Genomic DNA, 22,482 nt, shown 5'->3' with positions numbered 1-22,482 from the left:
ACATACATACTACATATATACTACATGCATGCTACATACATACTACATGCTACATGCATGCTACATACATACTACATACATACTACATGCTACATACATACCACATATATACTACATACATACAATACATTCATACAATACATACATAGACATACAGTACATATAACATAGAGTAACATACTTACCAATACTTGTCACATTGTTCCCCGAAGCCATTGTCGTCTACGGAATAAATATTAACATAACAAACCACAAAAATACTCACCCACGATCCGAAGCAGTCCACGAGTGTGTCCCACGACGATCTTGGGTAGAGAACTGCAGCATCAGATGATGCTGCCGTTCTCTACGGGCTGCAGGAATCCAATGACGGAAGGTAGGTATCCTTCCGCACTGTATTCCTCCGCCACTTAAAAAAAAAAAAGTCCCTAGTCTCACTTTATGCCATTGCTGCGTGGGAAATTCCCACACAGCAATGGCATAAAGTGAGACTAGGGACTTTTTTTTTTTAAGTGGCGGAGGAATACAGTGCGGAAGGATACCTACCTTCCGTCATTAGATTCCTGCAGCCCGTAGAGAACGGCAGCATCATCTGATGCTGCAGTTCTCTACCCAAGATCGTCGTGGGACACACTCGTGGACTGCTTCGGATCGTGGGTGAGTATTTTTGTGGTTTGTTATGTTAATATTTATTCCGTAGACGACAATGGCTTCGGGGAACAATGTGACAAGTATTGGTAAGTATGTTACTCTATGTTATATGTACTGTATGTCTATGTATGTATTGTATGAATGTATTGTATGTATGTAGTATATATGTGGTATGTATGTAGCATGTAGTATGTATGTAGTATGTATGTAGCATGCATGTAGCATGTAGTATGTATGTAGCATGCATGTAGTATATATGTAGTATGTATGTAGCATGCATGTAGTATATATGTAGTATGTATGTAGCATGTAGTATGTATGTAGCATGTAGTATGTATGTAGTATGTATGTAGTATGTATGTGGTATGTATGTGGTATGTAGTATGTATGTAGCATGCATGTAGTATATATGTAGTATGTATGTAGCATGTAGTATGTATGTAGCATGTAGTATGTATGTAGTATGTATGTGGCATGTATGTGGTATGTAGTATGTATGTAGCATGCATGTAGTATATATGTAGTATGTATGTGGTATGTATGTAGCATGTAGTATGTATGTAGCATGTATGTAGCATGCATGTAGTATATATGTAGTATGTATGTAGCATGTAGTATGTATGTAGCATGCATGTAGTATATATGTAGTATGTATGTAGCATGTAGTATGTATGTAGCATGTAGTATGTATGTAGTATGTATGTGGTATGTATGTGGTATGTAGTATGTATGTAGCATGCATGTAGTATATATGTAGTATGTATGTGGTATGTATGTAGCATGTAGTATGTATGTAGTATGTATGTAGCATGCATGTAGTATATATGTAGTATGTATGTAGCATGCAGTATATATGTAGTATGTATGTAGTATATATGTGGTATGTATGTAGCATGTAGTATGTATGTAGCATGCATGTAGTATATATGTAGTATGTATGTGGTATGTATGTAGCATGTAGTATGTATGTAGCATGCATGTAATATATATGTAGTATGTATGTAGCATGTAGTATGTATGTAGCATGCAGTATGTATGTAGCATGCATGTAGTATATATGTAGTATGTATGTAGCATGTATGTAGTATGTAGTATGAATGTAGCATGTATGTAGTATGCATGTTGTATGTATGTAGCATGTAATTTTTTTTTTTTTTTTTTTTTTTTACATTTAACACATTAGCCGGATGATGGGACTACTACTGTCCCATCATTGGCTAATGTGTCAATCACTGTCATGGTAGCAGGCATCGCCCGATGGGACTTGTAGTCCCATCGGACGATGCCTGCACAGACCCCCGGAGCCTGCACAGACCACCGGCAGGCCGGCACAGCCCCCCGGCAGGCCGGCACAGCCCCCCGGAGCCTGCACAGACCACCGGCAGGCCGGCACAGTCCACCGGAGCCTGCACAGACCACCGGCAGGCCGGCACAGCCCCCCGGCAGGCCGGCACAGATCACCGGAGCCTGCACAGACCACCGGCAGGCCGGCACAGCCCCCCGGCAGGCCGGCACAGCCCCCCGAAAGGCCCGTACAGACCCCAGAGAGGCTGTACAAGGGCAGGAAAGGGTTTTTCTTATTCCGATACCGGAAGTCCCATAGACTTGAATGGGACTTCCGGTATCGGAATCGGCGATACCGATACTTTTTTTAAAGATCGGCCGATACCATCCGATACGATACTTTGAAGTATCGGACGGTATCGCTCAACTCTAGTGGTGAGGATTTTCAGATCGGTGGTCTACGTTCTCCTGCAGCTGGAGCTGGTTATACACATGTGGTAGCTGTTGGCTGATCGGAGGCTCGGTGGATTGTTATTCTCCATACACATGAATACACGTCACAACCAATGGGGAGGGAAGAATAAGTTGCTGTCAGACACCACTGCTGTTAGACACCTCCAGGGAAGACGTATCACCAAAGAAAACAAAAAGGGCAGGATCCTTCTCTTCCTCCAAATCATCTGGTGAGTGGGATTCTGGAGGCCTTCTTTGTTGGCCAGTCAATCCTACCAATATAGGAGAGTTCCACTGACTTCATCCTAATGTGTACGCTGGCCTTTACAGCTGGGGGCTTTGCATTGGGCACAATGTGATCTACTTTCAGGGAACTCTTATGACCAAAATGTAGGTCACCTATATTGGAATTCCAGCAAACTATTGGCTTTTTTTTTTAACTGGATTTTAACTCCTTTGAGACCTAGCCTGTTTTCACCTTTCTGACCCGGCCAATTTTTACAATTCTGACCACTGTCACTTTATGATGTCATAACTCTGGAAAGCTTCAATGGATCCTGATGATTTTGATACCGTTTTCTCTTGACGGATTGTACTTAATGATAGCAGTAAAATTTATTCGATATGACTTGTGTTTATTTGTGAAAAAAAATGGAAATTTGGCGAAAATTTCTCAATTTTCAAACTTTTAATTTTTTTGCCCTTAAGGCTACTTTCACACTAGCGTTTTTTTGCGGTGCGTTTTTTGCACACACATGCGCATTGAAAAAACACATACAAATGTTTATAAATGCTGTGCTTTTTTGTAGCATTTTCAGCCAAAAAAACGCAGCGTTTTTATGCATTTGCATGCGCTTTCAATGGGTTTGCGTTTTTTATGCGCATTGTTTGTCTTCACAAAAGAAATTCTAGATACAAATCTTTCAACACACACCAAAAATGGGACATCAGTGGTGGTGTTTTATGGCAATTCTTTATATAGATCCTGTCTACAGCCGTATTCTTCACATTTGCTTGCTTTTTCTCGCGTCAACATGGATCTGCGCTGGAAGAGTTTTCACTTCAACTTGGATTTGGACATCGCGATGGCTCAGGCTTATGCAGTTGCTTGCCATGAACAAAGGAAGAAAGAGAGACAGCGAAGACGGCAGAGGCGGCGTTTGTGGATACATCCGATTATTGAACTCCGGGGGAGCCGTGGGGCGTACCACACCCTCTACAGCGAGCTACAGACAAACCCGGAGAAATTTACAGATTATATCTGGATGTCCTAAGAAAGCTTCAGGGATTTGCTTGCTCATGTCCAAGAATAGATTCGGAGACAGGACACACAGCTCCATCGTGCGATACAATACCCAATGCAGTCACTATTGAGCCAGATGACACTGTTGGGTTTCCTGGTAGAATATATCTAGCAGGAAACCCAACAGTACCATCAAGGACAATAGTCACCGTGGCATCACAGAGCATGGAAATACTTACTAAACGCCTTTTTGGAGGTTGCAGGGGCACTTTTCCAGCCATCCATCAACGCTGCGGCCACCTCATTCCATAGCTGCCGGGTCACCACATTGTACTTGTACAGCTGGTCACGGCTGTCCCACAACAGGCCACGCTCCTGGACCAGGCGGATAAGCTGCTCATTATCCAGGTAGACGTCTTCATCCCGTTGTGGAACCTAGACAAAAAACATTCATTAGAATCTTTGAATTTTGTCTGAATAAAAAGTTAAGAAAAGATACAGAAAAGAGGAAAGATAGAAGATAAAAAATAAAAAAGAGGGACATTGCAAATCATTTTATACTTACATTCCATATCACCACCGGGACTTGGCATGGCTGCTCCTGCTACACATCTAGATAAGTTCCTTGGGGTGTCTAGTTTCCAAAATTGGGTCACTTGTTGGGGGTTTCCACAGTTTTGGCACATCAGGGGTTCTCAAAATGCAACATGACACCCGCAGACCATTACATCAAAGTCTGCATTCCAAAACGTCACTACTTCCCTTCTGAGCCCCGACGTGTGCCCATACAGTAGTATACCACATATGGGGTACCAGCATACTCAAGACAAACTGGACAACGACTTTTGGGGTCCAATTTATCCTGTTACCCTTGGGAAAATAAAAAATAGCGGGCTAAAAAATCAATTTTGAGGAAAAAAATGATTTTTTTTATTTTTATGGCTCTCCGTTATAAACTTCTGTGAAGCACTTGGGGGTTCAAAATGCTCACTACACAACTAGATAAGCTCCATGGGGGGGTCTAGTTTCCAAAATGGGGTCACTTGTGGGGGGTTTCTACTGTTTCGGCACATCAGGGGCTCTGCAAATGCAATATGACGCCCATAAAACATTCCATCCAAGTCTGCATTCCAAAATGGTGCTCCTTCCCTTCTGAGCTCTCCCATGCGCCCAAACAGTGGTTTTCCCCCACATATGCAGCATTGGAGTACTCAGGACAAATTTCACAATGACTTTTGTGGTCCGATTTCTCCTGTTAGCCTTGTGAAAATAAAAAATAGAGGGCTAAAAAAATCATTTCTGAGGAAAATAAAACATTTTTTATTTTCACAGCTCTGCGTTATTAACTTCTGTGAAGCACTTGGGGGTTCAAAGTGCTCACCATACATCTAGATAAGTTCCTTGGGGGGTGTAGTTTCCAAAATGGTGTCATTTGTGGGGCGTTTCCACTGTTTTAGCACATCCGGGGCTTTCCAAATGCGACACGGCATCCTATCTCAATTCCAGCCAAAAAAGTCAAAGGGCGCTGCTTCCCTTCTGAGCTCTGCCATGCGCCCAAATAGTGGCTTACCCCCACCTGTGAGGTATCATCGTACTCAGGACAAATTGCACAATAACTTTTGGGGTCCTGTTAGCCTTGGGAAAATAAAAATTGGGGGTGAAAAGATCATTTTTGTGGAAAAAATCTGATTTTTTAATTGTACGACTGTACGTTATAAACTTCTGTGAAGCACTTGGGGGTTCAAAGTGCTCACCACATATCTAGATAAGTTGCTAGGGGGGTCTAGTTTCCAAAATGTGGTCACTTGTGGGTGGCTTCCACTGTTTAGGCACATCAGGAGCTAACCAAACGTGACATGGCGTCCGATCTGAATTCCAGCCAATTTTGCAGTGAAAAAGTCAAACGGCGCTCCTTCCCTTCTGAGCTCTGCCATGCGCCGAAACAGTGGTCCCCCCCCCCACATATCAGGTATCAGCGTACTCAGGACAAATTGAACAATAACTTTTGAAGTCCAATTTCTCCTGTTACCCTTGGTAAAATAAAAAAATTGAACCTGAAGTAATTTTTTTTTTGTGAAAAAAAGTTAAATGCTCATTTTTTTTTAAACATTCAAAAAATTCCTGTGACGCACCTGAAGGGTTACTAAACTTGTTGAATGTGGTTTTGAGCACCTTGAGGGGTGCAGTTTTTATAATGGTGTCACTTTTGGGTATTTTCTATCATATAGACCCTACAAAGTGACTTCAAATGTGATGTGGTCCCTAAAAATAAAATGGTATTACAAAAATGAGAAATCGCTGGTCAACTTTTAACCCTTATAACTGCCTAACAAAAAAAAAATTTGGTTACCAAATTGTGCTGATGTAAAGTAAACATGTGGGAAATGTTACTTATTAAGTTTTTTGTGTGCCGTATCTCTGTGATTTAAGGGCATAAAAATTCAAAGTTGGAAAATTGCAAAATTTGCGAAATTTTCACCAAATTTCCATTTTTTTTCACAAATAAACGCAAGTTATATGAATGAAATTTTACCATTAACATGAAGTACAATATATCACGAGAAAACAATGTCAGAATCACCGGGATCCATGGAAGCATTCCAGAGTTATTACCTCATAAAGGGACAGTGGTCAGAATTGTAAAAATTGGCCCGGTCAAGAACGTGCAAACCACCCTAGGAGATAAAGGGGTTAAAGGGTAAACAAATTTTATTGAAGAGACAAAAAAACGCACAATTAAAATAATTTCAAAGACAAAACCATATGACCATATCCCTGATGATCCCATGACAGTACAATGTATAATGTGTCAATACACAACATAACACATGAATGAAATTATCCCTGAAAATTTATCAAATGCATTAGAAGCCTTTAAATGAAGCCGAAGTCAGATCTGGGCGTCCCCAGAAATGACAGAAAGAATCCCTATACCGGACAATGATAAGTCTGTAAGAAGAAACTAAGGCTGTGTGCACACGCTGCGGAAAAGGTGCGGATTCATCCGCGCGGATTTTGTACAATCCGCAGGTGAAACCGCAGGTCAAAAGACCTGTGGTTTTACCTGCGGATTGCTCTGCGGTTTTGCCCTGCGGTTTTTCATCTCCTCAATGGAGGAGATGGCAAACCGCAGGGGAATCCGCAGAAAGAATTGACATGTCAATTCTTTCTGCGGATTGAAAACCGCAGATAATTCGCGCGGAAAATTCCGCACCGTCTGCACTGCGGTTTTTGATTCCCATAGGGAAAACCGCAGCAAAATCCGCAGCGTGTGCACACAGCCTTAGGCTATGTGCACACGTATGCAGAAATTTCCTGAGAACAACCGGACTCCTTCCCCGGAAATCCACAATTTTTTATTGCGTTTTTTTGCGGATTTTTCGCGTTTTTTTTCCCAGAGCATCCTAATACAATGAAATCCACAGATTTTCTGCAAAATTAATGAACATGCTGCGTTTTCTTCCACAATGCTTTTTTTTGCGGAAAAAAGCGCATCATGGCCACAAAAATTGCGGATTTCATTCTAATAATAGGATGCTTAATGTATGCATTTTTTAAGCATTTTTGCAACGGAAAAACGCACTAAAAACGCACAAAAATGCGAAAAATCCTGAACGTGTGCACACAGTCTTAGGGCTCATACTCACTGGTGCAAAAATCGGATTGTACTCTGACCAATGTTAGGCAATGTGTGACATCTCATTTGCGATTTTTTTCCTCAGCTGAAATCAGACTGAGAAAAAAATTGCAGCTTGACATTCATCCGCTCCATACCGACTTTTATTTCCCATTGAATTACCAGCTATTCTGCTATCTGTATCATATATATATATATATATATATATATGTGTGTGTGTGTGTGTGTGTGTTTTGAAGGTTTTTTTTTTTTTAAACGATGTGTACAGTGTTAGTTTACAATGCTATTTTAACAGGAGTTTTTACATGGAGAGAACTGCTGTATGTAAAACCTCATGTTAAAATCGCATTGCATACGCATGTCATATTGAAAAATCACACTGAAATCGCATGACACTCGCATGACAATTGCATAGAATCCGTCCGTTTTTTTCATCCAGAAAACGGACCGTTTTTTTTCTCGCAAATGGGGCTGAGCCCTTAAGACAACTATCCTCAGTGTCTCCACAACAACGAGAGCGGTGTGTAATTCAAGTGAGGCATGTGATGAAAATTGGACTCACAAAAGAGGAGATCTATCAGCGCGAGGATATGTAAAGAGTGAGAAAAGCCTAAGGGATCCAAGATGAAAAAGTAGAAGAAGGTTTGATGGGGTCACCATACAAGGCAGTCAATGATATGAGGTCAGGGAGATTCATGTTCAAAAGGAAAAAGTCCCGGGATCTTTTGTGAGTCCAATTTTCATCACATGCCTCACTTACACACCACTCTCGTTGTTGTGGAGACCCTGAGGATAGTTGTCTTAGTGTCTTCTTACAGACTTATCATTGTCCGGTACAGGGATTCTTTCTGTCATTTCCGGGGACGCCCAGATCTGAATTAGATTTCATTTTTATGCTTCTAATGCATTTGATAACTTTTCAGGGATAATTTCATTCATGTGTTATGTTGTGTATTGACACACTGTACTGGGATCATCAGGGATGTGGTCATACGGTTTTGTCTTTTAAATGTTTTTTTTTTGTCTATTTAATAAAATGTGTTCACCCTTTAATTACTCGGGTGTGCGCTCTATATGCATGGATCTTTCTCTTTTTTTTGTCCATATTTTAGTATTCTCCATAGCATTCTGCAGCACCCCGCTATGATATATATGGGGGCTATGCCCATTTATGTGGTGCACCCTGTTTCTCTCATTCAACTTAATAAATAACATTTCTCACATGTCTACTTTACATTAGCACAATTTTGGAACCAAATTTTTTTTTAGTTAGGAACTTATAAGGGTTAAAAGTTGACCAGCGATTTCTCATTTTTTCAACAAATTTTACAAAACCATTTTTTTTTAGAGACCGCATCACATTTGAAGTCACTTTGAGGAATTTATATGAAAGAAAATACCCAATAGCGACACCATTCTAAAAACTGCACCCCTCAAGCTACTCAAAACTACATTCAAGAAGTTTATTAACCCTTCAGGTGCTTCACAGCAGCTGAAGGAACGTGGCAAGAAAAAACGAACATTTAACGTTTTAGTCGCAAAAATGAAGTTTTAGCAATGATTTTTTTTATTTTCTCAAGGGTAAAAGGAGAAAGTGGTCATCTAAAGTTGTTGAGCAATTTGTCCTGAATATGCCAATACCCCATATCTGGGCGAATAATACTGTTTGGGCACACTGCAGAGCTCGAAAGGGAAGGAGCACCTTTTGACTTTTTGAACGCAAAATTGGCTGGAATTGAGATCGGACGCCATGTCACATTTGAAGAGCCCATGATGTGCCTAAACATTTGAAAACCCCCACAAGTGACCCCATTTTGGAAACTAGACCCTTCAAGGAACTTATCTAGCTGTGTGATGAGCACTTTGAACCCCCAGGTGCTTCACAGAAGTTTGGAATGTAGAGCCGTGAAAATAAAAATAGTCAAATTTTTTCCCCAAAACTGATCTCTCAGCAACAATATTTTTATCTTCACAAGTTTAAAAGGAGAAAATGGATAACTAAAGTTGTAAAGTTGTTGTGCAATTTCTCCTGAGTATGCTGACACCCCATATGTGGGGGAAGCCACTGTTTGGGCACACGGCAGGGCTCAGAAGGAAAGGGCACCTTATGACTTTTTGGACGCAAAATTGGCTGGAATTGAAAACAGACGCCATGTCACGCTTGAAGAGTCCCTTATCTGCCTAAACATTGGAAAACCCCCACAAGTGACCACATTTTGGAAACTAGACCCTTCAAGGAACTTATCTACCTGTGTGATGAGCTTTTTAAACCCCCAGGTGCTTCACAGAAGTTTAGAACTTAGAGCCGTAAAAAAAAAAAATCACATTTTTTACCCAAAACTGATCATTCAGCAATTATTTTTTTATTTTCACAAGTGTAAATGGAGAAAATGGACCACTAAAGTTGTTGCGAAATTTCTCCTGAGTACATCGACTCCCCATATATGGGGGGAAACCACTATTAGGGTGCACGACAGGGCTTGTAATGGAAGAAGTGACATTTTAGATTGCAGACTTTGATGGATTGGTCGGCAGGCGACATGTTATGTTTGCAGAGCCCCTGATGTGCCTAAACAGTGGAAATCTCCCACAAGTTACCCCATTTTGGAAACTAGACTTCCCAAGGAATTTATTTAGATGTGAGGTGAGCAGAGTGAACATCCAAGTGCCTCACAGAAAATTATAACGTTGAGTCTAGTGATGAGCAAACATGCTTGCCACTACTCGGTACTCACCCAAGTATCGCTATACTCGCAGTATTCGGCGAGCACCGAGTATTTCCAGGATTATTCGGCAGGAGCACGGGTCTCCGCCCTGCAAGTTTGGCACTCTTTAGAGTGCCAATCAACGTGCAGTGATTGTCTGCCACACACTGTAATGCCGCAGCCATCTTTGCTGTGGTATTACAGTGATTGGCTGGCCGCACAGAGACATCAGGCCTATAAGAGATCTGCCGCCACCCTTCTCCTCACAGTCATGTCCGGAATCAAAGAGTGTAGGGAGAGCTGCTGCTGAGATAGGGACAGATTTGTGGTGTTATTAGTAAGTGTGGGTATACCATCATAGAATCCACAAATCCATCTAAACCAACAGTCCTTCTAAGGACTAATTACGGGCTATATAGATTGCAGTGAAAGGTAGGCAGGGAGTGTATGTGCGTATATATACATCAAGGCATTCAGGCACTGTATGTGGGTATAGGGATATCATTGCATACACCAAAAGAGTGCATTACTGTCTGCTGCTACTGCCTATTACATTTATACCTAGCTCCAGGTATCAGTGTCTAGGAATAATTTTTTTTTGGCACCTTAATTCTGGTTATTTTATTCCAAAGCAATCCAGACCCCTTTTTTTCTCCATTTGCTTGTTTACACTGCAGACTACAGCCAGATCCTTTAAATACAACAGCGAGAAAATCCAGCAATTTTAAACAGCTTTGCCCATCCCAGGCATCACATCTGAGAGTGCAGAAAATTCTGGCATTTTTTTGTTGTACTGTAGTATTTTTTGGAGTGCCTTATAAAAATCTTTTACACCATTTAGCCGACAAAAAAATATTTAGCTGGCAAAAAATATTTAGCTACAGTTCATATATATATTTAACACTGTGTTTTGTCCGTCACATGCATCGCATATTATTGCACTAAATATTTTACAATTTTAGTCCTCCAAATAATTTTTTGTAGTGTCATAGCCAACTTATTGACACAATTTTGGTGGCCAAAATAAAAAATCCAGGACACATATTCAACAGTGTGCTATCTCCGTCAAACGCCTGATGTATCTGTGGGCTACAAATTGTGGCATTTCAGGGCTAAATTCCACTGTATTTGCTGTCTGTTGTCCTATTTCTATACACTAGGGTACAAAAGTTAAAAATCCAGGCCACATATTGAACCATGTGGTATCTCCATCAGAAACCTGATCTATCTATGGCCTACAAAATGTGGCATTTCAAGCCTACATTCTACTGTTTTTAATGTGTCTTACTCTAGTTATTGACACCAGGTTGATAACCAAAAATAAATTTTTACCTACAGTCCAGATATTTTACAGTGTGGTATTCCTGCACACGGATCACATACAAGTTCGATACCAATTCAGCCATTTTAGTGAATGTGGAAAATATTGCAGTCCATTTAAAATGGGCAAGGTGCGTGGTAAGGGACAGGGAAGTGGACGTGATGGTGATGGTGCATGCAGATGCCGAGGCTATGGGCAAGCTGAAATTGTGCCACAAACACCCACATCTTCTCAATCGCCCTTCATGACCCAATTACTAGGGGCCTGCAACAGGACATCACTATTGAAACCAGAGCAGTGTGAAATGGTTGTTGGTTGGTTAGCGGATAATGCTTCCGGTAAGTTTGCCACCACTACCACCCTGTCTTCCAAATGGTCAAGTCTGAGTAGCTGTGAGTCTGGAATGCATATTCCTCACCCTGATCCTCCTTCCTCCCACTATGCCAAGTGCCCGGAGACAACTGATCACACACTTGGACACTCTGAAGAGCTATTCACTTTTCTATTTATAGATTCGGGGCCTCTCGCCTGGTCCACTTGAAGCGGGGCAAGATGAGATCGCATGTAGTGATGCCCAAATATTTGAGCAGCCTTGGCCACATGAAGGCAATGGTGGGAACGCGTCACAAGAGGGAGGTGGATGATGATGAGACACAATTGCCAGCTAGTCAGGAGGAGGTCCAGGGTGTGGAAGTGGAAGCAGAGGTGGTGGATGATATAGTAACTGACCCAATCTTGCAGGAGGACATGCAGAGCGAGGATAGCAGCACACAGGGGAAGGAGGTGTTGCACCCCAACAGGCAGGAAGAACCAGTTTGGTGGCCCCAGACAAAAGGCGGGCAACCGTTTCTCGTAACGCCAACACAACGGAAGTTGGCTGCACAACTGTTAGGTCTTCCCGATTCTGCCAATAATCCCAAACAGGCCATTTGCACCACCTGCCATGCCCGCATCAGCAAGTGTAGCAAAACTAACAGCCTGACCACCACCAGCATGATCAGACACATGGCAGCAAAGCACCCGACTTTGTGGGCCGAACCCTAGGCTCCAGGAACAGTGTCTGTGGGGAAAACACTGCTTCTTCCACTGTTGTGTGTGTAAGCAAATCCCCTGTCCTCCTGCCCTGCACCTGTCGTTGCCCACACTCAACTACCACCATCATCAAGCACGTTCACGTCCTTGTCCCAGCGCAGCCTTCAGTTGTCCATACCTGTTGTGAGCTCATTTGTTCATTCACCTTTTGTGTCCGAGGATCTCCCTCTTCTGGTGAAGGAACGTAGTGAGGCTGATTTGGATGGAAGAAGCCAAAACACCTGATCAGGTGAATTGTGACTGGGTAACAGGAACTTCAGCATGGATATAAGGCAGCCGACGTCCTTCTGAGTGGCTGGTGATTTCTCTGCTGGATTCTTGGAGACCAGTCTGATTCCTGCTTCCCAAAGATAAGTTTTTGCTCTGCTATTGAACTTATTAGCTTTGGTTTTGTTTACCTTGTTCTGGAGTTCAGCCATCCCCGGCTGGGGGTGTGCTGGATTCTTATTCCTTGATCAGTGTTCTCTTTTGCTCTGCTTTCAGAATATTCTGAGTGCTGATATAGGGTTTGAAGTCTAGTGACTTCAGGGTCCTTTTTGCTTATCAGTTGTGTTGGTAATATTTTAAGCAGGGTTTTCTCGGATTGCAGACAGCAGCTTTTCTGTTCTGTCCTGTCGTTTTTAGTTAGCTTGGGCCCCATCGTTTGCTCATCCTATCTTTCTATCTGTGTTAGTGTTTTCATCTTGCTTCACCGTCATTATATGTTGGGGGCTGCCTATTGCTTTGGGGGTCTGCTCTGGGGCAGTCAGTTTTTCCCTTTTCTCTCTTTAGGCTTATTTAGATCTCCGGCTGTGACGAGTTGTCTAGGATTACCATAGGAACACTCCACGGCTACTGCTAGTTGTGTGATAGGATTAGGGGTCTGCAATCCGTTAGTTTCAAACCTCTCTGATTTTCTGGGCTGAGCTTGCATTTTTGTTTTTTCCTCCTTGGTTGCTAAACGTTGTGGTTTCCCTATGACATCCCTGCGGACGCCTATTCCTTTGAGGGGTATTGATGCTACTCCGTTGGCGAAGAATAAACCTCAGTTTTGGACCCAGGTGGTAATGCGGGTCGCCCCAGACCATCAAGAAAATTGCAGATTTTTGGTGTTGCATAATTTGCATGATACCATCGTTCTGGGGTTCCCCTGGTTGCAAATCCATAATCCAGTTTTGGATTGGAAATCTGTGTCTGTGGTGAGTTGGGGTTGTCGGTGTGCTCTTAGTGACACTCCTGTTTTCTCCACCTCTCCCCAGTCGCATGAGGTTCCTGACTATTTGGCTGATTTTTATGATATGTTTAGTGAGAGTAAGTCTGCGTCTTTGCCTCCTCATAGGAGTTATGACTGTGCAATTGAGCTGAGTCTGGGGTGTAAATTTCCCAAGGGTCGACTTTTTAATTTATCTGTACCCGAGCACGAGGCTATGCGTTCTTATATTAAGGAGTCATTGGAGAAGAGTCATATTAGACCATCCTCTTCACCCTTGGGTGCTGTTTTTTTTTTTGTGGCCTCGAAGGATGGTTCATTAAGGCCCTGTATTGACTAACTCTCCCTTAACAAAATTACTGTTAAATATCAGTATCCGTTACCCCTGATTTCTGACCTATTTTCTAGAGTTGAAGGTGCTTGCTGGTTTACCAAGCTTGACCTCTGGGGGCATATAATCTTATTTGCATTAAGCATGGGGATGAATGGAAGACAGCGTTTAATACTCCGGAGGGACATTTTGAGTACCTGGTGATGCCTTTTGGGCTCATTAACGCCCCTTCTGTCTTCCAGTGCTTCATGAATGATATTTTCCGGGACTTTGTGGATAAGTTTCTGATCATCTATTTGGATGATATTTTGATCTTTTCCAGGGATTGGGACTCTCATGTGGAACATGTTCGGACTGTGTTCTGGATTTTGAGGGAAAACTCCCTGTATGTTAAGGGATCGAAATGTCTTTTTGGTGTACAGAGGATTTCATTTTTGGGATTTATTTTGTCTCCGTCAACTATTGAAATGGACCCAGCCAAGGTACAGGCCATTTATGATTGGGTTCAGCCCACTTCTTTGAAGGCTCTCCAGAAGTTTTTGGGGTTTGCTAATTTTTATCGTAAGTTTATAGCCAATTTTTCTGTTATTGCCAAACCATTGACTGATTTGACTAAGAAGGGCGCTGATTTGCTGAATTGGTCTCCAGAGGCTGTTTCTTCTTTTCAGGAGCTGAAGCGGAGGTTCACGTCTTCTCCGGTTTTGCGACAACCCGATGTCTCACTTCCATTTCAGGTGGAGGTGGATGCTTCAGAGACTGGTGCAGGAGCTGTTTTGTCCCAAAAGGATCCTGTAACATCTAAAATGAACCCCTGTGCCTTATTTTCCTGAAAGTTCTCTCCTTCGGAATGCAACTATGATGTGGGGAATCGAGAACTGTTGGCCATGAAGTGGGCATTTGAGGAATGGAGACATTGGTTGGAGGGAGCTAGACATCAAGTTGTGGTCCTTACTGACCACAAGAATTTGATCTACCTTGAGTCGGCTAAATGCTTGAATCTGAGACAGGCCAGGTGGGCATTGTTTTTCACGCGTTTTGATTTTGTGGTCTCCTTTCTTCCGGGCACTAAGAACGTTAAGGCTGATGCCCTCTCTAGGAGTTTTTTGGCTGATTCTCCTATTGTGACCAAGCCTGCTACCATCTTAGGTGAGGGGGTGGTTCTTTCTGCCATCTCGCCCGATTTGAGACGTGCTCTGGAGAAGTTTCAGGAGGATAAGCCTGAGCGTTGTCCCAGTGGTAGGTTGTACGTTCCTGACCAGTGGAGGAGGAAAGTGATGTCTGAAGTTCATTGCTCCGCGTTGGCTGGTCATCCAGGTATTTTTGGTACTAGAGATTTGATGAGTCGGACTTTTTGGTGGCCTGCCTTGTCTCGTGATGTCAGAAATTTTTGCAGTCCTGTGGGACTTGCTCCCGATCTAAGCCTTGTTCTCGTTCTAGTGGGTTGTTGATGCCCTTGCCGGTGCCCAGGAGGCCATGGACCCATATTTCAATGGATTTTATTTCTGATCTGCCTGTCCCTCAGAGGATGACTGTTATCTGGGTTATTTGTGATAGATTCTCTAAGATGGTCCATCTTGTACCACTCCCTAAGTTGCCATCTTTCTCAGAGTTGGTGCCCTTGTTTTTGCAACAGGTGGTTCGCTTGCACGGGATTCCTGAGAACATTGTATCGGACAGAGGAGTTCAGTTTGTCTCTAGATTCTGGAGGACCTTTTGTTCCAAGTTGAGAATTCAGTTGTCCTTCTCCTCTACATTTCACCCTCAGACCAATGGGCAGACGGAGAGAACAAACCAGACTTTGGAGGCTTATTTGAGATGTTTTATATCTGCTGATCAGGATGATTGGGTCTCATTTTTACCTTTGGCCAAATTTGCTTTAAATAATAGAGCTAGTTCTGCCACTTTGATGTCACCCTTTTTCTGTAACTTTGGGTTTCATCCTCGATTTTCTTCAGGGCAGGTGGAGTCTTCTGCCTGTCCAGGGGTTGACACTGTGGTGGAAAGAATGCAGCAGATTTGGGACCAAGTGGTGGATAAGTTGTCTCTTTCCCAGGAAAAGGCCCAGCGGTTTTCTAACAGGCATAGGACCATTGGTCCCCGGTTTAAGGTGGGTGATATGGTCTGGTTGTCATCAAAGAATATCTCTATGAAGGTGGCTTCTCCAAAGTTTAAACCTAGATTTATTGGACCTTACAAGATTTTGGAGATTATTTATCCGGTCTCTTTTCGGTTGGCTCTTTCTGTCACATTTAAGAGTCATAATGTGTTTCATAAGTCCTTGTTGAAGAGGTTTGTTGAATCAGTGGTTCCTATGGTGGCACCTCCTGATCCTGTGTTGGTTGAAGGTAACATGAAATATGAGGTAGAGAAGATACTGGATTCCCGTCTGGCTAGATGGAGACTCCAGTATTTGGTTAAGTGGAAGGGTTATGGTCAGGAGGATAATTCCTGGGTCTCTGCCTCTGATATTCGTGCCGAAAGATTGGTGCGTGCTTTTCATCGGGCTCATCCTGATCGGCCTGGTGGCTTGGATGAGGGTTCGGTGACCCCTCCTCAAGGGGGAGGTACTGTTGTGAGCTCATCTGTTCATTCGCCTTTTGTGTCCGAGGATCTCCCTCTTCTGGTGAAGGAAGGTAGTGAGGCTGATTTGGGTGGAAGAAACCAAACACTTGATCAGGTGGATTGTGACTGGATAACAGGAACTTCAGCATGGATATAAGGCAGCCGACGCCCTTCTGAGTGGCTGGTGATTTCTCTGCTGGATTCTTGGAGACCAGTCTGATTCCTGCTTCCCAAAGATAAGTTTTTGCTCTGCTATTGAACTTATTAGTTTTGGTTTTGTTTACCTTGTTTTGGAGTTCAGCCATCCCCGGCTGGGGGTGTGCTGGATTCTTATTCCTTGATCATTGTTCTCTTTTGCTCTGCTTTCAGAATATTCTGAGTACTGATATAGGGTTTGAAGTCTAGTGACTTCAGGGTCCTTTTTGCTTATCAGTTGTGTTGGTAATATTTTTAGCAGGGTTTTCTCGGATTGCAGACAGCAGCTTTTCTGTCCTGTCGTTTTTAGTTAGCTTGGGCCCCATCGTTTGCTCTTCCTATCTTTCTATCTGTGTTAGTGTTTTCATCTTGCTTCACCGTCATTATATGTTGGGGGTTGCCTATTGCTTTGGGGTCTGCTCTGGGGCAGTCAGTTTTTCCCTTTTCTCTCTTTAGGCTTATTTAGATCTCCGGCTGTGACGAGGTGTCTAGGATCACCGTAGGAACATTCCACGACTACTGCTAGTTGTGTGATAGGATTAGGGGTCTGCAATCCGCTAGTTTCCAACCTCTCTGATTTTCTGGGCTGAGCTTGCATTTTTGTTTTTTCCTCCTCGGTGACTCAATCATACCACATACCCCATTCACTGGAACGCAAGTGTAAATACGCAGCCAATGCCCCACAGGCCCCAGTACTAAATTCACACATTTCCGGTCTGCTTGCAGTCAAAATGTTGCTTTTTAGGCTTGTGGAGATGGAAGCTTACCGCAACCTGATGGTGGCAGCTGTTCCAAGGAACTCTGTCCCAGCTGCCACTATTTCTCCTAGTGTGCCATCCCGAAATTACACAAGCACGTGTCCCTCAACATTACCTGTGCCCTGAACAATGCTGTTACTGGGAAAGTCCACCTAACCACGGACACGTGGACAAGTGCTTGTGGGCAGGGACCCTACATCTCGCTGAACGCACACCGGGTTAACATAATGGAAGCCGGGATCTAGACGGACCTTGGAAAGGAATACGTCCTCCCGACGCCAATGATTGTGGGCCCTACGTCAATCTGGGTTGCCCCCACAGTCTACAGTGCCTGCACCTCATCCTTCTCCTCCTCTTCAGCTCCATCTCTGAAATGAGCACATCAGTCATAAGCTGTAAGCACTGCAGCACTGCCTCAGTCAAGCATCAACAGGATTTACTGAAGCTAATATATTTGGGTGACAAACCGCACAATGTTGAAGAGTTGTGGACAGCTCTGAAAGAGCAGGCAGATGTGTGGCTGACACTGCTGAACTTACAGCCAGGCCTGGTCATGTGTGACAATGGCCGGAACCTGATTGTGGCTTTGAGGCGAGGCGAACTGACAAACGTACCATGCCTGGCAGATGTGATTAACCTCGTTGTTCAATGTTTTCTCAAAAGGTACCCAGAGCTGCCGGATCTGCTTGTGAATATATGCCACCTGTGTGCCCATTTTCAAAAGTCAGCTCCTGCTTCCGTCGCCCTTGCCATGCTTCAGCAGCATTTGCAGCTTCCAGCTCACTGACTGGTTTGTGATGTTGCCACGTGTTGTAACTCTACACTGCATATGTTGGAAAGGATTTGTGAGCAGAAGAGGGCAGTTGTTGACTACCAGCATCAACAAAGCCGTCGTTATTCAGGTCAGACTCCACACATAAGGCCTCAGGAGTGGACATGGATGTCAGACATTTGTACCATCCTCCAAAACTTTGAGGAAACCAACAAGATTGTGAGCGGCGATGACGCCATAATTAGCGCCACCTTCCCGCTTCTCTGCATTCTGAAAAGCTCTCTGCTCACAATGAAAGAACAGGTGGAGCACGAGGACATGGAGCAAGGAAGCATAAAGGGTAATTACACACAGCCCAGCCTCATGTCATCCCAACGTGGATTGATTGACAATGAGGAAGAGGAGGAAGAACAGGAGCTACTTTCATGCACTATAGACGGTACTACAAGCACAACTGTCATACCGTCTGTTCAGTGTGGATGGTCTGAGGAAAGGGAGGAGGAGGAGGACACCATGGTCAGTCATCCTGTTGGTGAGCACATGGAAGGTTTGCCTATTACCAGTCTGGCCCGCATGGCTGACTTTATGTTGTGTTGCCTTTCCCGTGACCCTCGCATTATGAAAATTTACGGTGACACTCATTACTGGTTGGTGACACTTCTAGACCTACACTACAAGGAGAACTTTCAATCTCTTCTTCCAGAGGCAGACAGGTCTATTAAAATGGTACAATACCATAGGGCCCTTTTTGTAGAATCATTAAAAAAATTCCCATCTGAAAACACTGGCGGGAGACGTCACAGTTCGTTGGACAATCAAGGAGTACAGGCGAGAGAGACACAACTCCAATCCAGCAAAAGAAGGGGAACACTGGCAAAGTTCTGGGAGAGTTTTCTCAGACCCTCCCATCGCCCTGGCCCAGAGACATGGGGTAATGTCAAAAGGAATGGAATGTTTTGGAAGATGATGAGGGAGTACCTTGCTGACTGTACCAACTGTACCTCTGTGATTCCTTTGTGCCTTTTAATTATTGGGTATCCAAGCTGGACATGGACTGGCTCTCTATGCCTTGGAGGTTCTTGCCTTCCCTGTCACTAGCGTTTTGTCAGAGCATGTTTTTAATGCCGCTGGTGGAATTATAACTGATAAGCGCATTCGCCTGTCAACTGAACATGCAGACAGGGTGACTTTTATAAAAATGAACGAGGGCTGGATTGGGCCAGATTTCTCTACACCACCGAATTATAACCGCAAAACATAACCTCGGGTATAGTGTCTTTTTTGGGAGGTGTATTCCCATGCACCTCTTCACACCCACACATGGGTATACCCTTCCTGATTTGGGCTATTTGGTTTAATCCTTCTCCTTCTCCTCATCCTCATCATCCACCACTAGTGATGAGTGAACGTGCTCGCCACTGCTCTTTACTCACCCGAGTATCACTGTGCTCAGCGGGAACTCTGGTCTCCACCCCGCAATTTTGGTGGACTTCAGAGACTCAGTCACAGTGCTGGGGATGTCAGCCAGGCTATGAAATGTCGCAGCCATCTTTGTTGTAGTCATGCAGTGATTGGCTGCCCGCACAGCATCATCATGGGTATAAGAGACCAGGCGCCACCATGCTTGTCGCAGTCACGTCCGGAAACAAAGAGAGTAGGGAGATCTGCAGCCGATATAGGGTCAGAATTGGTGCTTTATTAGTTAGTGTGGGGTCTAGCATCCTATTTCCAAACATCCAGCTAAACCAACAGTCCTTCTGACGACTAATTCCGGAGTATATAAGTTCCAGTAGTAGCCAGGCAGGGTAGTGTACGTCGCTCGATACACATCAGTATGATGTGCCAACTCATATCTGTGTGTTCTCAAACTATAGCCAGTTTAAGGCTCTTTCGTTTTTGTTAGGCTAGCTGCACTTTTTTTAAATACAGCAGCATTTAGCCCCCCAAAAATAAAAAAAAGGCACACATTCATTGTAGTGGTATCTCGCTGCCAGCTCATATCTGTGTGTGCTCAAATTATAGCCAGTTTATTACTCTTTCGTTTTTTTTGGGCTAGTTGTACCTTTTTTAAATACAGCAGCATTTAGCCCCCAAAAAATAAAAAAAGCCACTCATTCCTTGTAGTGGTATCTCAGTGCAGGCTCATATCTGTGTTTGCTCAAACTCTTGCCAGTTTACGGCTGTTTTATTTTTGGGGTCTGCCTGTCACTTTGCTTTAAATACACGAGAATTTAGGCCACAAAATAAAAAAGGCCACCCAAGCATTGTAGTGGTACCTCCATGCCAGCTCATATCTGTGTGTGCTCAAACTCTTGCCAGTTTATGGCTGTTTTATTTTTGGGGGCTGCCTGACACTGTTGTTATATCCAGCAGTCTTTTGTATCCCCAAAAAATAAAAATTAATAAAGAATACAGTCTGTTATCTCAGGCAGAGGCCTGGTGTATCTGTGGTGGAAAAATCATTACTCCATTTAAAATGGGCAAGGCAAGGGGCAAGGTACTGGGAAGTGGACATGATGCTGATGGTGCATGCAGAGGACGAGGCCATGGCAAAGCTTACAGTGGGCCACAGAAAAGACCCACATCTTCGCGATCGAAATTCCTGTCCCAGTTTCTAGGGGACCGGCACCACAACACTATTGAAGTCAGAGCAGTGTGAAACCGTTGTTGGTTGGATAGCGGATAATGCTTTAAGTCACTTAGCCACCAACACCACCATGTCTTCCACACGGTCAAGTCTGAGTAGCCATGAGTGTGGACTGGATATTACTCACCCTGCTCCTCCTTCCTCCCACCATGCCGAGTGCCCTGAGACAACTGATGCCACACTCGGACACTCAGAAGAGCTGTTCAGTCATCCATTTGTAGATTCGTGCATCTTGCCCGCTCCACTTGAAGCAGGGCAAGATGATATTCCATGTAGCGATTCACAAATCTTTGAGCAGTCATGGTCACCTGAGGTGGATGATGATGAGATATCCAAACCCTTTCCACTTCCTGCCGACTATCCAAACCCTTTCCACTTCCTGCCGACTTCAACTCAAAAATATTTCACGCATCCGTTCATTCCTCACCCAAGAATCTGCAAAAACCCTAGTCCATGCCCTCATCATCTCTCGCCTTGACTACTGCAACCTCATGCTCTGCGGCCTCCCCTCAAACACTCTCGCACCCCTCCAATCTATTCTAAACTCTGCTGCCCGACTAATCCACCTGTCCCCCCGCTATTCCCCAGCTTCTCCCCTCTGTCAATCCCTTCACTGGCTCCCAATTGCCCAGAGACTCCATTACAAAACCCTAACCATGACATACAAAGCCATCCACAACTTGTCTCCTCCATACATCTGTGACCTCGTCTCCCGGTACTTTCCTGCACGCAACCTCCGATCCTCACAAGATCTCCTTCTCTACTCCCCTCTTATCTCCTCTTCCCACAATCGCATACAAGATTTCTCTCGCGCATCTCCCCTACTCTGGAACTCTCTACCACAACATATCAGACTCTCACCTACCATCGAAACCTTCAAAAAGAGCCTGAAGACCCACCTCTTCCGACAAGCCTATAACCTGCAGTAACCACCGATCGACCAAACCGCTGCACGACCAGCTCTACCCTCGCCTACTGTATTATCACCCATCCCTTGAAGATTGTGAGCCCTCGCGGGCAGGGTCCTCTCTCCTCCTGTACCAGTTATGACTTGTATTGTTTAAGACTATTGTACTTGTTTTTATGTATACCCCCCTCACATGTAAAGCGCCATGGAATAAATGGCGCTATAACAATAAATAATAATAATAATAATAATAATAATAATAATGAGACACAATTGCCAGAAAGTCAGGAGGAGGAGCAGGGAGTGGATGTGGAAGATGAGGTGGTGGATGACATAGTGACTGACCCAACCTGGCAGGAGGACATGTAGAGTGAGCAAAGCAGCACATATGGGGAAGGAGGCATATCACCCCAACAGACTGGAAGAACAAGGACCTTCGTCAGGAGAGGCAGGTTCCCATTGGTTCTGGAGCAAGGATCAGAAAATATAAATATCACCGCATGCTGACATTTTTGAGACCGATCCTTGCCCAGAGAGCGTAAGTATTTTTGTGGTCTATTGGATTGTGTTTTATTGAATAATCTGTATTTTTCTATTCCACAGGAGTTGGTGCTTTTACTATTGTAAATGTTTGGTACTAATGTTTTTGTTTTCTTTTCACAGCACCTGGAGCAACACTCTTGACCCTTGTTCTGGAGCGGTCCTTCATCGAACAGCCACGGACCTGTCCCATCC

This window comes from Dendrobates tinctorius, unplaced genomic scaffold (genome assembly GCF_039654945.1).
Source record: "Dendrobates tinctorius isolate UK_male_01 unplaced genomic scaffold, ASM3965494v1 ptg000093l, whole genome shotgun sequence".
Classification (NCBI taxonomy): domain Eukaryota; kingdom Metazoa; phylum Chordata; class Amphibia; order Anura; family Dendrobatidae; genus Dendrobates; species Dendrobates tinctorius.
The sequence above is the reverse complement of the archived record's forward strand: the minus strand, read 5'-3'. Positions refer to the sequence as shown.